Consider the following 21,190-nt stretch of genomic DNA (forward strand, 5'->3'; position numbering starts at 1 on the left):
GAACCTTTCAAGATTCGAATCTGCCTGTTAAGAGGTACAGACTTTCACCTTCGTCTCCTTCGCTTCGGGGAACGATACAGAGCTTCTCGTCTGTCGTCTAGAGAGAGTGTTTAGTGGCTTCCTATTCGTCTTCCCGAGTTGAGGTGTTGGCCTTTTCTCTTGTCTCGCGCCAGGAGCGCGTCTTGCTCTTCGTGCTTCTCGCGCTTCACGCGCTCCTCACCTTGACGCCGGGCGCCGCTTAGCCATGACGCTTCGCGCGCCACGCTGTGACTCTCTTCTAGTACTTGCCACGGAGCCTCTCGCGCGTCACGCCATGACGCTCCGCGCCGCTTCGCCGTATAGCTTCAAGTCTTGTGTTGACACCGCCCAGTTGTTCATCATGTCGCACAACTACCCGCTTCAACATCTGATGTCCTTCTTAATTTAGCCAGTACTTGCTTCGGCAGTACATATACTAAAATTGAACGATACAGAGAAGATTAGCATGGCTCTTGCGCAAGGATGACACGCTAATCGTGAAGCGTTCCACATTTTTTTATGTTTACTATACGTTTCTCTAGTTGACGACTTCTTCGTTCGCGGAGTTCCGGCTTACGTATCGGCGAATCGGAACTACTTTCACCACTCACTCAAGACCCTCCAGCTGCGGAAGAACATCCTCTTTCGTCACAGCCTTTGTATGAAGAGAAACTTCTTTCGTCTTCTTCTTCCTCTGATTATCAGACTCTGGCTTTTTTTCTTAAGGATCTGTTTCCTGAGACTTTTCAACCTTCGGCTCCTCTCTCACCTTCGCAGTTGTCTTTGTCTTAAGGGGAGCGTTTGTGAAAAAATCGGAAATAAAATTTTCTGGGATATTTTATATATGGCATCATACATATCCTGACTATCTTCTCAGAAAGTTTTATTTAAAGTTCGCCACAGTTAGAGTTATAAACAAAACAGTAACCTATCATAGTCAAATTACATTTTTCATATAATGTAATGATATTGTCAGTATATCGGTGGTAATTTCCTTTTAGCTATGAAATAATATCTAATGCGATCTATGGCAACCCTGTGGACATAGTGCGCATCAGGAAAGACAGTACTCATTGCCCGCAGGGCAGTCAGTGGCAGTCAGTCATTAGCAGCTCAGAGCTTGACTAAGTAAAACATCGCGCTGGCCAACCTCAGCCGTGTTTTGACACTCGCTTCATTTAGCTTCATTTAGCGAAGTTATATTACTTTGCAGGTCTATTTTTGGCTTTTCATTATGTCATAAAACATCAAACTGTGTAACAGCAAGCAAATAAATACACAGAGAAAAAAAATATCGTTTTCTCAAAACTAAAGTTATCGACATTCAAACTGCATCTCCTTCATAACGCTTGCACCGATCTCAGATACAAAAAGTAAACGAAAGCAAATGTTTGCATAACAAAGGGGCTTCCATGGGAAGCAACACGAGACCCGCACCACGAGAGAGTTTTTTTTTCCCGAAGGAATGTCACTTCAAGAGGAGGTAGCAGTGACTCCTTCATCTCCAGACTCCCTTTGCAACCAGGCTTCATTTTGCACAAGCCTGGAAAGAGTGAGGGGCAGACGTTTGGTCCTGATCCTACTGTTAGAGAGAGGTTACTTGATTCCCTTCCTGTCTCCTCTTTTGTTTTTGTTTCCCAACTGCCTTCCTGTCAAACAGAAAATTGTTTGACCTGCTCGGGTTTGATGTTCGAGCTTTGGAGAGCAATGGAACAAATCTTGGACTCGGTGTTCCCCGGGATTTTACTACAGATTGTTTCTAGTCCCAAAACTTTCAGTAGGCTGGAGACCCGGGGCGTCAACAGGTCGAACAACTTGGTCCGGAAGGAAAAGTTCAAGATGGAGACCTGTTTCAGTCAATACTAGGAGCCCTTCATCCGGGGATTGGATGGTATCTTTGGATCTCCAAGATACTTATCTTTCTTCACGCCCCTTCATCCACGTTCGGTGAAGTATCTCAGGTTGTCTTGGGGACTAGGCGTACCAGTTCAGGGCTCTCTGCTTTGGACTCTGCACAACGGCCATACCACGTTGAAAACACCGCTTCGTCCGATCAGCGGGGTTAAGCAACGTTGGGTCTGGTCAGTACTTGGATGGTTGACCGCCCTGGGAACACCAGATGCTGTTGGCGTCACATTTGCTGCTCGGGTGTTTACACGTCTCATGAAAACGTTGCGATGCAGTTGCATCTGTCGCACGTCAGGATCTCACTCTACTTGGACGACTGGTTGATTCGGCGTCGTCCGGCGGAAGGTATCTGGAGGACCTTCAGTTGACTCTGCAAAAGTTCCCTGGGACTTCTGGTCTGTGGAGAAGTCGCAGCTGATCCCCTCACTGTCCATTGTGTCTGGGAATTCCAGATCTATTCAGCGGCTTTTATAGCGTCTCCGGCCGCAAGAAGGCAACTTCTATGTACGAAAAGTTTCGGCCTTCTTGGAAAAGGAAACATGCTAGGTGAAGGAAGAATGAGTCTGCTGGGACCATTTCCTCGCTGGAGAAGTTTGTTTTCTGGGAGTCTGCATCTCAGGCCTCTTCAGTTCTTTTTGTTGGAGAACTGACAAAGCAAGGAAGACTTGAAAGAGGAATTGAGAATTCTTCCTTATATAAAGAGGATCTGTGGTGGTGGCTCGATCCAGCGGAATTGCAGAAAGGATCTCCTCAAGCTTCTGAACCCTTCCTAGTGTTGTTTTTCCGACGGGTCGTCAACAGGTTGGGGGAACACTAGAGGGACGGAAGTGTTAGGAACCTGGAGAGAGGAACAGGTGTCCTGGCACATCGACTTCAAAGATTTGGCGGCTATCTTTTAGCTCGCCCCTTCGAGTCCAAGTTTGCAATCGTGTAGTTCTAGCAAACTCGGACAATACTACTTGTTCCTGTTCAGCCTTGCAAGAGAGATTATTCTTTGAGCCTATGCTAGTAAGCTGCTTTCGATTCTCACAAGTTTTGTTGCAGAAGTCGAAAATGTTCTGAGCAGACCTGCTCTGTTGGCGCCATCAACTCCTGCCGAAGGAATGGACCCTTCATCAGGAGGTTTGCCAAGATTTTTGGAAATTTTCTCGCCATCTTGTGGATATTTTCACGACCTCAAGAACAGCGAGGCTCCCTCTATAAAGCTCATCTGTACTGACCCTGGGGCAGTTTACGATAGTTGCTCTTCCCTGGGATTGGACGGGAATAGATGTTTCTGCCTTTTCCCCGTTCTAAATTCTGGGAGAAGTCATACGCAAGTTCGCGGCCTCACAAGGGACGAGGATGACTCTCATCCCCACGTTTTGGCCTTCAGAACCACTGGTTCTCAGAGTTTCTCTTCTGGTTGGTAGACGTTCCCGAGGACCCTTCCTATGAGAGCAGACCTGCTCCCTACAAACCCACTTCACGAGATATCTTTGAATCTCCCGCTCCTGAACCTGACTGCTTTCAGACTATCGAAACTTGGTCAGAACGAAGGGGGTTTCTGGCCAGGTGGCACTTGCTCCCCAGAAGTTCTTCATCTAAAGGATATATCTGTTCAAGTGGCAACCTTCAAAGGTTGGTGTAGAAAGAAGGCTTTTCCTCTTCCTCTATCACTGTGAGCCAGGTTGCGGATTTTCTCCTTTACTTAAGAAAAACTCGATCAGTTCCGACTATCAAGTGTTATCGGAGCATGCTTTCGATTGTATTCAGACACAGAGGAAGCTTTGTCTGACAATAAGGACCTCCACGATCTTACGAGCTCTTTCAAGACGTGCAATTCTCAGCTGATTTCCCCTGCTTGGAACTTGGACGTAACCGCTCAAGTTTTGATGTTTAGTCCTTTTGAGCCTCTCCACTCTGCATCTCTTAAGGATGTTACTCGAAAGCTGCATTCCTCGCTCCTAAGGAAGAAGGAAGTTCAGAGGCCGTCATGTGGGCTTCAAGGAACACAATGCTTCTATTCTTTCCCTCAGTTCTTGGCTAAGAATGATATTCTAACCCTTAGCCTAGACACTTTGAAATTAAAGGTTTAGCAGACCTTATTGGACAGGAACCTGAGGGAGTTCTATGTCCAGTTAAGAGCTCTCAAGTTCTACCTTAAAAGAACACAGGATACTCTGTGGTCCATTGGATGTTTTATGGTGTTCTGTGCCTTAGTTAAACCTATGTCAAAAGAATTCTGGCATTCTTCATTAGGAACCGTCATTAAGGACGCACACTCTAGTTGTGACGACTCCAACTTCAAGTTGTTGAGAGCCTGCAGCTCCTCCAGGTGAGGAGCAGTTGCTAACTCCATGGCGTTCAAGAAAAATATGGTACTCAGTGACATTTTTAGTGCCACATTTTGCGTCGAGAATCAATTCTGTTTGCCTCAGACTCTTGGCAAGATGTTTAGGTAGCATCACCAAATTGCTTTTCGCTGGGACCATACATTGCTGCTTCAGCAACCTTGGGGACAAACTCTGATCCTATCCCTTTTTAATTGTGTTTTTGCAGTTGTTGGGTCGACTACTGGGAGGCAGTCTTTCCCAATCCTTTGCAAACTAACGCTTTAGGTGTTGGTTAGGTGGTTAGTAATGCTCTTTTGTCCTCTTTGTATGGGCTGGATCTAGTCACATTGTGGTCACGCCCCCGTTGACAGATCATCTAGAAGTCGCCAGCTAGGGTCACTACCTAGCTGGGGTCTCTAGTAAAGCAGAAGCAGACTAGAGTGACAGTAACCACTCAGTCAGCTACGCTATCAGATAAGGAACCAAAATAATTTTACCAATAATTGGTTTTTCCCTAATTCTTGGCTGTCTCTACCCCCTCCAAAGGTGGTATTCAGCTATATATATATCTGGCAGGTAAGTCTCATGAACAAAATGATATTTTTAATGATAAAATAAAGTTTGTTCGCTTCCCTTTCTTTTCTTTGGTCCTCCCTTCCTCCCCTCAGGAGACAGTGGCGTTAGAAAATCTGAATAGAAAATGGGAATGGTTCCTGATACACGCCTCCCAGCGGCGGAATGGGTACTAACCACCTGACCCGGCCATTAAGAGTTCTTCCCAAGCTTGAAATTCTGTCGGACCTTCTGGAGATTCGCTATATATATATCTGCCAGGTAAGTATGAACAAACTTTATTTTATCATTAAAATATCATTTTATTATCCTTCTCAGTCCATCGTTTAATCTGGGGATTTGGCCTTTGGATTGTTTAGGGCCTGGAGCGTCATTTGTTATCTTTTGTGGAACAAATTTTTGGAAAACATGTTTTAGTCCCTCAGTAAGGAAACATTCTCTCATCCATTCTAAGAGGATTCCTCCAGGAATTCCCATGAGTTTCTCAGTCCCCATTTCTCCCAATGAGAAGTTTGTTTCCCTTCAGAAGACTTGTACCTTATACTTTTTTCATAGCCATGTTCCTGTCTTCCATGTCAATATTTAACATTTCAACAACTGTTTCTGACACTTGAAGATGTTTCCAAGTTCTGGACTTCATTGCAAGTGGTTGCTTTCGGCAGTTGGTAAGATCAAAAATTGGATCATACTGGTGAAGATCCATGGTTGTATGTATCCACTGGATTTGATTAGCGTACCCTGGAGCAACAGATGACTAAGAAATACGATCAGTTGTGTACCTGCTTTCGGTTCACATACAGTGTCCTGGCCATCAATTCTTTTTCTTAGGAGCTACTTCTCAGTCCAATTCATTCTTGAAGACAATGTCGAGACCAATGAAAACCTTGTTCAGAAATCAGATTCTCCCTTCCCACCACAGGCCTTTTCAGCTTATTATGGAATTCAGATGGCTTAGATTTTTAATACGGTCAGCACCTCCCCACGGTCAAATTGGCATAAGGAAACACACCTTGCTGGACTCATAAAGCTCACTCCTGAGGATTTCAATGGATTCACTTGGTAACATTGCTGTCATTTTATTTTTTCTTAGAGAAATCACTCTTTCCAATCTAAAAAATCGGCTGTATCCCTAACGGAATGGAGATTGGATTCAGGAGGGATACATTTTTATCTTGACTGGCTCCTGGAAAGTTTTATCCAGAAAAGTTCTAGGCTTTTTAGACAGTTCTGAAAAAGATTGGTATTACTCAGAACTGCTTTGAATAACTAATAAAATCTTCTTCTCAAGAGCCTTATGTCGGTGGTGAATCCCCTCTTTGCTATCCTGTCAAGGCTTCATAATCATTACTCAGTCTACCCCTCCTTTGCTGGCTCCTTAACCTTCGTTGACAGGATTTTCAGCACTGCTTTGCTGAAGGAACAAGGATGCACTGGAGGACTCACAAGCTGTGCCAGCAGCAACTTGTTTTCAACAATTGTTTTGTATCTTGATTTCCCAAGGCACTTTTCTCAGAGTAGAATTTACTTCTGCCATTAGCATTTTCATAGATCAAATTCCAAGAGCTATTTTGTATTCTTGCAGATTATGTGGCTGGAAACATTAAACTGTAGCTCTTATGTGGCAAGAGTTCACATCGCCAGGGATTGAATTTCAGAGTGCTTCTGGAAAATGGAACTAAGGCTTTTTCATGCACTGATTCTTATTTTCAAACTGAATTATGCCTTGCACTTCTCTATCAATTATTGTGCTCCCTGATACATGAAAGCTTTTTGTTTCCAGTCCAAGAGCTGCTGGGTTTTCTTATTCTGGCATTGGGTGACCTCTGCTGCCCCCATATAGCGAGATCTTTTTTTCAAAACCTTCTACTCAGAAAAAAGAAATCATGGCCGGACTGAAACACCTGTTGGCAGTTCTCTACCCTGCTTCTCGACCAGGGTTTGTCTCTTGGTTCTTTTGATTAAGCCTCTTTACAAGATTGTCTTGGTGTACAACAAGGACCTCCTTTACAAAATGATTATCTGAGATCTTACTCTTCACTTTGTCCTGGCTTGGATGACTTCTTGTTTGTTGTGTCCTGTAAGCTCATGGTTCCTGTCAAACTTTGAACCGTATGACCTGCTTCCCTCTCTGCAATGTCATCAGATGTACTAGGTGTGTCTATGGTCCAGGAAGAACCATTACTTGCCTGTCTCCCTGTGTTTGGAACAGAAGTTCAGATCCTCCCTTCTCCATCCCTGGGCGGAGAGGGTTTTCTCCTAATGCCTTGCTTGTATTGACAGGCGACCCATTTTCTTCCCTGAAAGAAATGGTCCTGGAACACTGCATCAAACCCTTCCTTTTCCTTCAAAGACTTTCCTCAACTGAATGCAAAAGCTCCACAAGTTCTGGAGAGAGACTCTCTGTAGTTCTGTCTCTCTTCCTCTCTCTCAGGTCTTAGCCTCTCTTGACTTCAAGTTCCAGGTAGGTGTCTTTTCCTCGGTTTTCTGGCCTTCCGATCAAAAACACCTGTTGACAACGCTTGTTCCAAGAATGCTCTTTTTATCATTTTAAGAACTTATCCAATCCTCCTTCCTTCCAAGTTTGAGACAAGTTGGACTTAAATTTTGCTTTCGATTTGAGAGCCATCTTTTTTACTCTTACAAGATATTTTACAACTGGAAGGTGTATTTTCAACTCATTTCTGATGCTGCAGTTAATGTTCTTCGAATGCCTGCATTGACTTTGTGCAGTCGAAGTAAGAGGCGAGGTGATCTGTTAAACTTTGAGGAGAGTTCTTCGCTCTTGTTAAGTCCAGTCTTGTTTCAATGTTGAGAAGGGCAGCTGTTCCTAACCCTTTTGGTAGATTGTGTCTTGGAATGCTGCTTTTCATGCTTGGATAATGTGAAATCCTTACTTCAAAAGAAGGACATGCAGACTTTTATTGTTAGTCAATTTGTCTTACAGCTTTTTGTCTTCTTCTTGGTCTTGGAAAGTATTAGAAGGTTGAAGTTTATGAAAGCTTTCTTACCTAGTCATGGATGTTGAACAATGTCTGAGTCATGGTCATTTCAAAATTCCCACATTCAAAATTTGGCTCAGATTTTTCACCAGTTCTGCTCCTATGGACATGGTAGATTCAAGCTTTAAGACTATTCCCTACTTTTCTGGTGAAAAAGTAGTAACAAAGCAGAAAAACTTGTTAGTGCACAGTGTGGCAAACCTCTGTTGACTACTCCATTGTTGAGGAGAGATCTCAAAGGAACCAAAATCAACATTTTCATGTGCTGCTTTTTAAACAGGTTGACCCAATAACAAGATTCTGTTAGGAAGATGTATGCATATCCTCTTGAGGAAACACTCTGTTTTGTCCTCATGAACTGTCAAATATTATATTTTAATGATAAAATTAAAATTTCTTTTTTCGTTCTATTAAATTGGACGCTATATTCATTCCATCAGTTAATGCCAGTTCTATAAGACCTCCTCTGTTGGACAGTTCCGTCACTTCCGAAAAAGCATTGTTTGCCCAATTCTTAAAAGAATTGGTTCTCACATCTGTTCTCAGTTATGTTTGTCAGCTCTGAGCTCATTTCTGAAGATGATCTTAGTCCATTCCTATACTTCCTCAACCTTCTAAGTCTTGAAATTTACCTTGTCGGGTTTGCCAAAATTTTCTGGAAGTATATCTTTCATCTAAGTATGTGCTGCTCAAAACATTTTGCTAATCATTGTAAAATCTTATCATTTTTCAATGGTTCATATAATTAGTACTGACAGGTTGGCCCCATACCCTTAGTCACTTTTATTCATTTATTTATTTGTTTTCTTAATGTGATTTAAAAATTTTAGTGTTTATAAAACATAACATTTTAAATATGTTTTTTAAAATTTTTTTACTTGTCTTTATATATCTTATTTGTTTTAATTAATTTCTGTATTTCTCTACCTGTTCCTAGGTGTCCTTGTGTAAAAGTTTCTTAAGTCGATTGTCATTTTTTATGTTCTGACTTTTGCCTTTGCATAATTTTTTCTGTAATTTTATTGTCGTTTTTGTTTTTTAATTCTAGAACTCCTGATGATGTAATTGAAGTGGATTATGAAACGTTGGGAATAAATACGCAATCAAAATGACTAATCAAGAGTATTCCTGTCCGCCTCCTCCTACACGTCTATATATATATATATATATATATATTATTAGTTATATATATATATATATATATATATATATATATATACATATATATTATATATGTGTGTGTGTGTGTGTGTGTGTGATGCTAAATGTACAAGTTGACCACAATGAAGGTTATAATGCTATTCCTACATATACACACATATACCTTTCAAGTTTAGATACTTGTACACTCACTAGAATTGGAATAGAACCATATTCACCATTGTTGCTGAAAGCTAATGTCTTGAGAAAGTCTTGAATTTGATAAAACCACTGTTCAGTGTGGATTACTTATTTATCATCTTCATATTTCTGAAGTTCCCATACATCATTATATGAATTTTAAGCAAATACTGAAACTCAAAAGTGCATGTGGAGCTTTAATGCTTTGAGATGACCAGATACTGTTTGGATGTAGGAAGTTAAACTGGGATTAAGAAAAAGTCCTGAGTCATCACTACATTAACCAGGAAATATATTACCTCTCTTACCGAGTACCTGCTTTATACTGTATACTTCATAATGTAAAATTTTGAAATATACAGTCACAATAATATCATTATCCCCCAGTAGTATTTCAGTCTGTCTTGGCCAGAAATAAATGTAAAGTTTTTCAGTTTTAATACATAAGGGAGTATTTACTGTATGTAATTTCATACTTTCAATAAGAGTACATGTCAAACAGGTTTTTTGTTGTGATGATAAGGGTTTTGTGCAAAAATTTTGACTCATAATCGCATCAACTAAGTTATTAAGAGTAATAACTTATAATTCTGGCTGTATCATGAAGGAGTTATTAACATAGTAGCATCAATGGATATGAATTTCATGTACAGTTTTGAAGCTGACTGCATGCTTAATTAGTTAGAATTTCCATAAAGGTGAAGTCCATTTTATAGTGCTTTTTTATACTCTAAATTATATAATTTTCCTACAATTTCAGGAGCTAACCGAGGAAAGTCTTATACTCTGGGGTAGAGAGGTATCTATAAGGAACCGGAAGTGAGTATTTTAATTTATAGACAGCACAGCAACCTGTTTTTCAGGAGAGTAAAACATGATTTTGTGTTCTTACCAAACAAATCATAGCCTTACATGGCGTTATGCTTTGGGTCAAAGTGTGTAGTCTCATTCTTTACAGCGTACATATTTGTCGAAACTTCGACAAGAGAGAGTTTCCGCAAGTTGTGGTATGGTTTTATGTATTCTTTCTAAATTTACGTAAATTGGAAATGCATATTATGTAGAAGAAAGATATTATGTTGTGTTGTGTTTGTATTGTGAAAGCATTGTGTTTGGTTGTTTTGTGTATTTAATTGTAAGTATATGTGTAGTAGTGCTTAAGTACCGCTCATCGGCTGTTTGTTGGTTCAGTTGTTAGTTGAACGTTTGGTGTTGGTCAGCAACGGTCACGAAGTTAATCTCATTACAGCTTTGGTGCAGTGTAGCTGTACCTAGGAAGGACTCAGGATTCAGCCATAATTGTCGGTGCCTTCAGATCCACTTAAGTATTTCTTTTCATCTTAAAGTTCATTTAGGGAGATTTCCTTTAGAGAGATATGCATATCTAAATGTGAGGAGAATTTAGGAGGGCAGAGAGAGATTTTGCTCATGCCAATCCTAAACTCAATTCAGGCTAAGAATATCAAATGCGCCATTTGAACTAACAGTAAGTTTGTACCATTATGTGCAATATGGTTTTGATTGTGAGCTGGAATAATATAGTTGAAGTAACCTGGGTATCGTAGCATAAAACTTAGGCTACGATTAGATTAGTACATTTCAAACTGTTTAGGCTATACGATTACTTACGATTTGAAATGCTATACTTGTTCTGAGCGAGTCAGAATAAATTGGTGCTGTGGCCGGGATTGCAGTGATTGGTTGTTATAGCAGTGATCTGTATTGTTAGTGTTTATGAAATTTTAAGGATTGTTGTGTTACTTGATATATGATAAAAACGACTGGCTGATAGTGATAGCTATTTTAGAATTAGTCACAAAGTTAGCCTAGCCTGGAAATGTATGAGTTACGTAGGGAATGACTTGAAATAAAACCCTATGTTGCATTGTATATATGTATGTGTGTAGTCAAGGGCACATACAGTAGAACCCCATGTCTCGACTGTACCAAAACTTGACTTAATCGGATTTCTAGTACATTTTGCGTTGGAGCTCGAACAACAAATCGGAATCTAACCTGATGAATCATATGATGTTGGTAAACAAAAGTGTTCTGGTCAGCCGCTGCTAGTTGGTGTTGTTGGTGGCATTCTTCCCATGCGTATTTAAAAGTGTTTAACGCCCATACATGCTGCTACTGTTGTTTATTGAAAGATGTTTTACAGTGATTTTGTACACTATTCCTGTAGACTCTGTATGAAATTTGCCACAAATTAATACTGAACGTAAACAACGTTTATGTGATTAGTACCATGATAGGCCACCAGGATGGCGCTTTGGTTTGTTTACATCCACTCATTCCACAAGCTTCCTAGTGCTGACGTAATTTCGGCAGTTTTTCTTAAGTTTATGATAACAGACATAATTCAGCTTAATTTTAATATTTTATTAATTTACTGTAATAATCAGGCTTGTTTTTCAATGTTGTTATTATTAACAACAGTTTATTGAGTCTACCCATTAGAGTACATTCTGGTATTACCTATAGGCTACCTAGCCTAGCCTATGGTGCTTGGTCTACCATCGGTAATACGGCTGCATTTGTCGTAGGCCAGTTTTTTTATACAGTATGCATTTAAACGTGACAAAAGGGCGTCTAATACAGTAAGTTATTTAACTCTGAACTTATTTAATTGTAATATATGTGTAATGTTTTGTATAAAAAGGCAAGGTTGGGGTAATGACTGGTGGTCAAGAACGGATTAACCCATTTTCAGTTCTTTCTTATGGGAAAAATTGATTCAGATTTCAACTAAATCGCATCTCGACGCTTCTTCTGGAACGGATTAGTGTCAAGAAGCTGGGCTCTTCTGTATATATACTATAACTGGTATTGATCTACTATTGATTAATTTGAAAAGGTATGGCCAACTTCTAAATATTATATTTGCTAGTGCGTTATATATATATTTTTTGGAGCTGGCAGTTTGTACACCTTTTTAGTATTAAGAACTTATATATATTGGTATTGGGAAATTATAGTCTGAGATGTCTGACATGGATGAACTAAAGAGGAGATGAGGGGTTTTAAGTCTGTGATAATTGACTGGTCAAAAAAGGTTGAACCTTTCTTCACTGAGAGACTCCGTGAAGGAATATTTGCAGAAAATCCAGGAATTTGATAATGAAATATTGGATTTAATGGATCCTGGAGGGCAGCCTGACCAAATTATGAATCAAGCTGAATATATCCTAAAGGTAGCCACTGAAATTCATAGACTAAACTCCTCCATCATGAATCTTCTAGCTGTAAGGGGTGAACCTAGTGCACCAATATTGCCTGTTAAAGCTAGTGTAAAGTTACCTAAATTAGACCTCAAACATTTCGATGGTGATGTATTGGAATGGAATTAATTTTGGGAACTTTATGAAGTATCAGTACACCAACGTACTGATTTTGAGAAAATACAGTTTTCCTATTTGAAGGGCCAATTGGAAGGTAAGGCTCTTGAACTGATATCTGGTTTTAAATTAAAGTGATAAATATTTGCAAGCAGTGAATTTGTTAAAGGAAACCTATGGGTAAGTTGTGTTTAGTTAGTAAACTCTTCCAAACTGAGACTCCCAAGGCAGATGCAAAATCGCCACAAGGTTTCAGAGCGCAATTTGAATGCTGCATAAGATCATTGGAAAGTGAACAACTGGAATTGAGTGAATTGTATAGCATCTTGCTCTACCCCAAACTGCCTAGTAATGTAAGTGAAATAATAAAACAAAGGTGTGGAGAAGATTGGCACCTTTAAAAATTATCTTGAAGAAGAAAACAGGTTTTGACATAGGAAAAACCTATTTTTGGTAGTCACTGTTGAGTCCTCAAAGGAGTTACCTTCCATGGTCTACCAGAGCTCCATGGTGACCAAACTAATATCAAAGAATTCCCTTCTAATTTAGTTGGTCTTTGGCCAGGTGGCCAGGCCGTGGGCTGATTAACAATATAACACATGATGGAGTATATAATGGGCTCAAAGATAAGAGAGCACTTTCCCATATCTTCAGCAAAGCTGAACCCAATTTTTCCAATGTCAGTTAACCTGCAAGAAAGAGAAGTGACTATTGCGCATGCGCATCCGCCCTCTTGTTTACAACCGGGCCATTAAAAGACCAAGGAGCCATTACTCTCTGTTGGTCAATGCAGGTTGATCCCTTGCCCAAATTCCATGCCTTTCGTCAGGAAGTGGGGATTAGCTTGAGGACTCAAATAGCCACTACCAAAAATAGGTTTTTGCTACATCAAAACATGTTTTTTATAGTAGTCGCTGTTTCATCCTCAAAGGAGCTTTACAAAAGAAATTGACAGGTGACAAAAAAAGGCTTAAGCTCTCGCTTTTTAATCCCAACACCCCAAAGGAAATAACATTTCCAGTCCAACGTCAAGCCACAGAGTTCAAGTCCCATTCTTTATTCCAAATCCTTTTCAGGTTTTGAGCCAAGGAACAAGAAACTATGCACGAACTTATTGCTTTGACGTAGTTCTTACAGTGGCTTACCTAAGCATGCTGGGTTTGTAGTACTGTCACCCATCTCCAGCCGATGTTAGCATACTCACTGGGCCAATATGACCCTGGTTTTGCCGCAGTACCTAGGGTTAAGACTAATCCATGCCACCTACTGATACACAGTGTAGTCGAATTTGTTCAACATGTGGCAATGATTTAACTGATGACCACCCTATACATCTTGGGAGACTTCTTGAAAGAGACATTTCTGAAGAAGGCCAAAGATGTACCATTTTCCCAACACTTCATGTGACCTGTGGAAAGTGTGTGGATATCCCTTTTTAATGAGAAAACACTACAAACATTCTCAGTCTTTGTAGGGAGAGTGGTTGGTTTGTGCTAGGGTGTAGGAAAATAGGACCTTCTGGGGGTGTTTGCCGTGACTTCTAGGTAAACCTTAAGTGCTTGAACTGGGCTGCACTGTCCTCATTCATAAATTGAATTTTTTTATAAGAATGGATTTCCTTTTATAGGATCCTATTCTGGCCAGGAATGATGGGCCAGGGCACACACTGATGGTCAGCCATTTGCATGATGCATCGTCCCCATCTAAGAGAGCCCAGTTCACTAATACTGTATGAGCTCCTGATGCTAATGCAATCAAGATCACCTTTTATAGCCTGTGCATTGCGGTTGTATTGGGTCCACTGACCTGAAGGGCTGATAGAAGTCAAACACCTTGTCCAGGGACCAAGAAATTGGAAGCCTTTCGGGAGTGGGCCTTTGTAGAGCAAAAGACTGCGGAAGGGAAGTGACAACTTCTATACTGGAGTCAATCCCAAATCCTTAAAGCAAGGGTTCCATAATGCAGCCTTGTATGTCATAACTGTTGTAACCACAAGGCATTTGTCTTCAAAGGGTATATAAGAAAATATAGTTTTTACATAGAAATTCAACTGGGCTCTCAGTATGGATAATCTAACCATATCTCCATAATGACTGGTAATGCTGGATAGAAGTCCGTACTTGCACTAGGTACCTATCAATGTTGAGTGAGTAATTATTAATAAGGATATTTAAAAATCTATAATGAAGGTCTCAACTTAGAAAGGAGAGACTTTACCTCCTACTATCTGGGATAGAACAGTGGACGACAGTGGAATTGATCTTTTTGTCCGTTGTTGAGGTAATAGGGGGCGTAATGTCCTGTCTCCTAAATTGAATTTTCTTATAAGAATGGATTTCCTTTTTATAGGATCCATATTCTTGGCCAGGAATGATGGGCCAGGGGACAGTAATAATTGATGGTCAGCTATGTGCATGATACATCATCCCCATCTAAGAGAGCCTTCTCCAGTTCATTACACAGATGAGCTCCTACTAATGCACCAAGATCACCTCTTTATAGCCTGTGCGTTGTGAGTTGTATTGGGTCCACTGGAACTGAGGGGCTGATAGAAGCTCCAAGTACCTTTGTCCAGGAATTTTCAAGAAATTTAAAGCCTTTGGGAGTGGGCCTGTAGAGCAAAAAGACTGCGGAAGGGAGTGACAACTTCTATACTGAGTCAATCCCGAATCCCTAAAGCAAGGGTTCCAACAATGCAGCCTGTATGTCATGACCGTTGTAACCACAAGGCATTTGTCTTCAAAACGGTATATAAGAAAAATATAGTTTCTATATAGAAATCTCAACTGGGCTCTCAGTATGGATATAATCTAACCATATCTTCCATACGGACTGGTAATGCAGGATAGAAGTATGTAATTTTTGCACTAGGTACCTATCAATGTTGGGTGAGTAATTATTATGATAGATATTTTTAAAAATCTATACGTGAAGGTCTCGGCTTAGAAAGGAGAGACTTTACCTCCTACTATGTGGGATAGAAGAGCGGACGACAGTGGAATTGATCTTTTTGTCTGTTGTTGAGGTAATAGGAACCAATGCCTGTTTGTCCAATTCTGGGGCTATTAAGCACACTCCATTCCTATAAAGGTTAGAAGCATCCGCCTCTTTTGTGCTAGGGTGTTTCATGAAACCTTGAAATCTGGGACAATGGAGAAAAAATTTTTGTCCTCCCCTTGTTCCAGTCTTAAGGAAGGCATCTCTTGCTGTTGCTTGACTGTCCAGGTTTGGAGACACATACATCAGGAGTTTGTGATTCTAGTATGTGGCGAACAGGTCCACTTCCGGTTGTGGAAGCATGTTGGCTATTATTTGAAAAGAGTGGTTGTCCAACATCCACTCTGTTGAGGCTGTTGTTTTCCTTGATAGAGACTCTGCTATTACAATGAGACCCCCTGTGAGGTGAACTGCAGGCATGTGCCACCCTGTTTGCGCCATCCTGGCGATGGCACATTACCATATTGAGAGGGGGTGAATGTGATCCAGACCCTTGATGTAGGATATTGTGGTTATGTCTTCTCTTCTGAGGTTTGAGTTTTTTGAGAGACAAAAACACAGCCATCAGCTCCAAGAACTTGATATAACAATTCCTGAGTAACTGATCACTCCCTGCCACCTAACAATCCTCCCAATGTCCTCCCAACCTGTCAACGAGGCACTTCTAGTTTGTCACTCATACAGATGGAGGAGTCAGGGTGACCTGTTTCACCAGAGATTCCTTCCAAATTTAAGGCTGAAGTATCTCCCCAACTCTTTTTATCCTTTGATGAGGTCTGTCTCACATCTTTTTTCTTGCATGCGATAGCCAGAATTTGTTCACACTTTTAGTTGCAATCTATGTATTGGATCTATTACTGACGAGAACTGTAGCAGGCCCATCATGCGTTCTAATTGCCATCTGTAAACTGTGGGCTGTGCAAGGAACCTTTTTCTGTTTTGAGTATGATGGGGAGAGACAGCAGGCCGTGAAGAGTATCCCAACACAGTCCCAGCCACTGAAAGTGTCTGCTGGGCATGAGGCAGGATGTTTTCAAATTTATAATAAAACCTTTTGACTGCACTTTAGTCTGTTGACCATTGCTCTTAGGTTTTCAAGCACTCTCTCTTTCTTGTGGACCCCTAAATCTTTTTTTTTTTGTTTGAGTTCTCAAACTAATACTGCTAGTTTGACAATATTCTTAGGCAATGTTTAGCCAAAAGGACATTGACTTTGAATCTGTATGCATCTTTCCTTATTCGACCTTTAGAAGGGGTGGAAGGAACGGGCTATAGGGATGTGCCAGTGTGCATCTTTTCAGATCCAGAAACTGCCCGAGCCCCTTTTTTGGAATGATTCAATGTACTTAGGCAACGGTAATCATAAAAAAATTTTGGCCAACAATGTGCTTGTTCAATGTTGATTGGTTGAGGATCACTCTTCTTTTGGATGAGTCCCTTTTGAGGACACTGAAGAGACATACTTGGTGGCGCATATATGCAAGTTTCTGTCCCCAATAGGTAAACTTCATTGTCTGTGATGTCATCGGTTGACCCCCAACGAATATAATTCCTCTTGGTATCTGCCTCCTCCTCTGCCTTCACCTTGATAGACATTCCAGGTGCTGTTTTGCCCTTTTTCCCTAAGGGATGGTTTTTGACCTTGTAAAAGGATGGCCTTGAAGCTGCTGGGTTGTCCCTTTGCAGGGAATTGTCCTCTGACCACCTAACTGTTTTTTGAGGAAAATTTTGGGGTGACTGAAGGCTTATATGATTTTGGATCTAAATGAGCCCTTTGGGTTGGGTAAAGGGAACTTCTTTGGGTTCTTTGTTTCTTGAATTCCTTTTCCCAGAAGAGTCGTGACACTGCACAATTCTGTTGGTAGGCATGCTCTACCCAGTTGAGCCAACAGACTCCTCTCTAACAGGTCCTTACAGAAGGGGTTAGAATGTAACAATGCAGGACACTGGAGAGTGACGATGGAGCTTCCAATGCTTCCATTCGCAATTTTATGTGTCATTCTAGGAAGTCAGCGAGAGCTTTCCATCGTCTTCATAAGACCTTGGCCTCAACAGAGCAAAATTATCCTGGGATGTTCTGAAGCTTTAAGATGGCAAATCTCCAGCAAGGTGGCAGAGGTTGTAATGCTGAGGAGTCGGAGCCTAGCATAAAATTCTGACGAGGCTACTTGGTGAGCAACTTGGGTCTAATTCAAAAAGGCAGTAGAGATCCATTTTTCATTGACCTGGTAAAGGGTGATTTTATTAGTTCTTAAAGCTATAAGCACAGGTAAGAAAACCATTTCTGTTAGTGGTTTCTCCAAGTCTGTTGAGGATGGTACCAGGTGCCATTCTGTATTAAGGAATACTGCCATTTGTAAATTCTACATATACAACTTCGATCATAGTTTTTCTCATTAATTACCTACTAAGTTATTGGGAAAGTGCACACTGAGGTATCTCACCAAGGATTATCAGTATCATCAGGGGTGAGTATTGGAGCCCCTATTATGTTTTGGGGTACAGGTCAATAAAAACTCAATTTTCCTAGAGAACTGATCAAATGGCGCAAACTGTGTATCCCTTTCTTGGGGGGAGCTTGCTGCAAAATGGTACCCCTTTTAGGGGAGCTTGCCATAAACTGTGTATCCCTTTCAGGGAGCTTGCCATGAACTGTGTTTCCCTTTTGGGGGAGCTTGTGCAATCTAAGTGAGCTTCAGCAACTAAAATGTTACTGCCTGTTAATGAAGGGGCAGAGGTCCTGGGCAAGTTACTATACCTTTCCAAAAAAGTAGACATTTCAGTCTGAGTTAGGTGGATCCCAGTATCCCTTTTGGGGGAAAGATCCTATTCAGCAATGATAGCTGCACGGGAATAGAACTCCTTCTGTGAGGTTTCTTCCATGGCTAGCTTAAATTTATGTCCCTGAGCTTTCTGGGTTCAGCAGGGCCATTTCGATGGCAATGTTCATTCCAAATTTTTTAATAAGAATGTGAACTCCATGTAAAGATTCCTCTACTTCCTTCAGGGTTAACGGGGAGGTATTATGACTGATGTTAATGGTTTTGGCCCACACAGTGATGTTGTCCAGAGGAAGGGTTAAATAATTCGCCGCCGAGTTCTGCCGGAAGATAATCTCCCTTCCTCACCCCTACTGAACCCTAGGCCCCACTGAGACAGCTTTTAAAGGAGCAGTTTCATCCTTAAACTTGCTGCCTAATGGCGACCCTGTAGTGATATAAAGCAAGTTGTTTTCAGAAGCTAGTTAGTATAACTGCTTTTAAATGAGGGACACTTCCTATAGTTCCCTCATAGTTTTCTATATTACAGGTTAATTTTGATTACAGTTAGGCAGTTTAAATACACTTAATTAAATAACTGTTAAACCTTCTAGGGTTTAGGTTAGTTTTGATACCTGTACATGGCTGTATTGCTTATACACTGCTAGTCCTTTTGCAATGACCAAGTGAAATTTTTAATTCCAATTGTCATACCATTCAGACTAACTGCTATGAACTAATTTGTTTGACTAACCCAAACTACTGTTTTAAGTAGCTTAGGTAATGATTCTAAGTTTAATCTGCTATTAAGCTAAGAATAGTGATTTTCAGAAGGTTCTTGCTTAACCTATTCTAGGCTTATTCATAGCTTAAAAGATGTAAACTTTACAGAAAATAATTTCTTATATGTTTTTTCTGTTTTATGTGGCCGAAATTACCTTTTCATTTAATATTTGGCCATCACTGTTTTAGGCTATTGCAGGATATTCTATAAGTGTGGGTTCCATTATCATGGCTAGGCTACTGCCTGTTCTGATTTATCAACTTTATGATACAGGCTACACAAGACCCTACTAGCATGTAACCTTACAGATATGTTACCAGTCGTAATAAACTAGGTTATTTTATTTAGACTAGGATACTGTTTATGTATAACCCTAGGCTTATTTGTTCTTTCTTAACCTGGTATAGGGTACTGTGTAAACCAGATTATTATAACCTTATAATTATTCAACTATTTGTGTAACCTTATTAGTGAAACCTTATAACCAGGTTATAACCTACTCTAAACTAAGCTACTGCCTGATCTGGATTATTTTATTCACACTTAAGTGTATGGGTTACATAAACAAAACACAATTAGCCTACCTTAGTATGTAACCTTAAGGCTAGGGTTACATCCTCATCTAGCACAAATTACGATTTCATCTAATCCTACTCATATGGTTCAGGCTAAGAATTTAGTCCAGAAATGGGATGTTTTATGAAAAGTTACCACTTAACTTGATATAAGGTAATGCTCTGTTGTCGCCGATTTAGCTCATGCTAAAGTGCACTGGTTTATATAAAAGGGAAAAATTTACACTAATATGTAGCCTCATTGTTAGCTATTGATTTAATTTGCCCAGATATTGCTATTTTCTAATCCTAGGGTTTCGTTTAAGCTTTTGGCCACTTTGGATACATAATCCAAGGATGTACATATTGAGCACTTATCTTGCTATTTTTGATGTTTCCATAATCCTCGATACTAAAATGGAGAAAAAAGTAGAATTTTTTCGGAGCGCTATAACGACGCAAAGGAACTGCTCGCTTGGACCAAACACAGAGGTAATGGCTCCTGGTCTTTTAACGCCCAGTTGTAAACAAGAGGTGGATGTCATGCAATAGTCAATGCCTCTTCTTTGCAGGTTAATTGATGTTGAAAACTGGGTTCAGCTTCGCTGAAGATAAGGGAAGGAGCCTCTATCTTTTGAGTCCATTATATACTCCATCATGTGTTATATTGTTAATCATTACGACATTAATACTCTGGCCAAAAGACCAACTAAATTAGAAGAGAATTCTTTGATATTAGTTTGGTCACCATGGAGCTCTGGTAGACCATGGAAGGTAACTCCTTTGAGGACGAAACAGCGACTACACTATAAAAAATACAGGATTTGAGGGCTTTTCCACAAACTTAACCAGTAAAAGCTAATACATTAACAACAGTATTTGCTTTCGCAGTAGAACAAGGGCAATCTGTGAGACCGAAAAAAACATTGGTAAAGCCTAAAGAAAATACAAACAAAGCCAAGGTAAACCAAGGTAGAGGATGTGCATTTTGCGTAGGTAATCATATATGGACACGTAAATCCTATGTAACCAGAGGGGGAAAGATAGAACGACTTAGAACTCTGGGCTTGTGTTTCATATGCACATCCAGTAAACATTTCAGTTCCGACTGTGACAGGTAAGTTTGTAACAACGGCTGCACTGTTAGACATCATAGTGCTATATGTAATTGAAAACCAACCAAACAAGTCTAAGGTAAGTGGGGTGGGTACAAGTTGGAACACTCTCTCTGACAGATACAGGACAGGGAAATGAGAGGACTAGGAAGTCTATGTTACCTACAGTCACAATAACCTAAAGGGTAAAAGAGGTCGCATTGTACAAAAGACGGGTTTGTTGGATACCTGTGCTGAGAGATCATTTATAAAGAAATCTGCTCTTGAGGGACTCCGTTATGAGAGCAAAGGAATTGAAAATATATCATTGAGAAGTTACATAACATCTACACCAGTTAAGGAGTATGAAATGGTTAACATCGCTATACCTCACTGGGGTAGATTAATAAATATGGATTGTATAGTGGTAGACGAGCTACAAGAATACACAAAGAAATTCGATGTTAAGAAAACCATAAGGTCGTTGTGTAGAACAAAAATTAGCTT

At 40.3% G+C, this 21,190-nt stretch overlaps 1 non-coding gene and 1 pseudogene across 1 annotated transcript; both read left to right on the forward strand.

Annotated features, from left to right (window-relative positions):
* Positions 1 to 430: 430 nt before the first annotated feature.
* On the forward strand, positions 431 to 535 carry LOC136848278 (U6 spliceosomal RNA). Its single transcript, XR_010855999.1, has one exon. It is a non-coding gene; the product is annotated as a U6 spliceosomal RNA (small nuclear RNA).
* Positions 536 to 2,031: 1,496 nt separating this feature from the next.
* Positions 2,032 to 2,149, forward strand: LOC136848288 (5S ribosomal RNA; annotated as a pseudogene).
* Positions 2,150 to 21,190: the final 19,041 nt, after the last annotated feature.

Source organism: Macrobrachium rosenbergii, chromosome 18 (assembly GCF_040412425.1).
Source record: "Macrobrachium rosenbergii isolate ZJJX-2024 chromosome 18, ASM4041242v1, whole genome shotgun sequence".
In the NCBI taxonomy this organism is placed as follows: Eukaryota; Metazoa; Arthropoda; class Malacostraca; order Decapoda; family Palaemonidae; genus Macrobrachium; species Macrobrachium rosenbergii.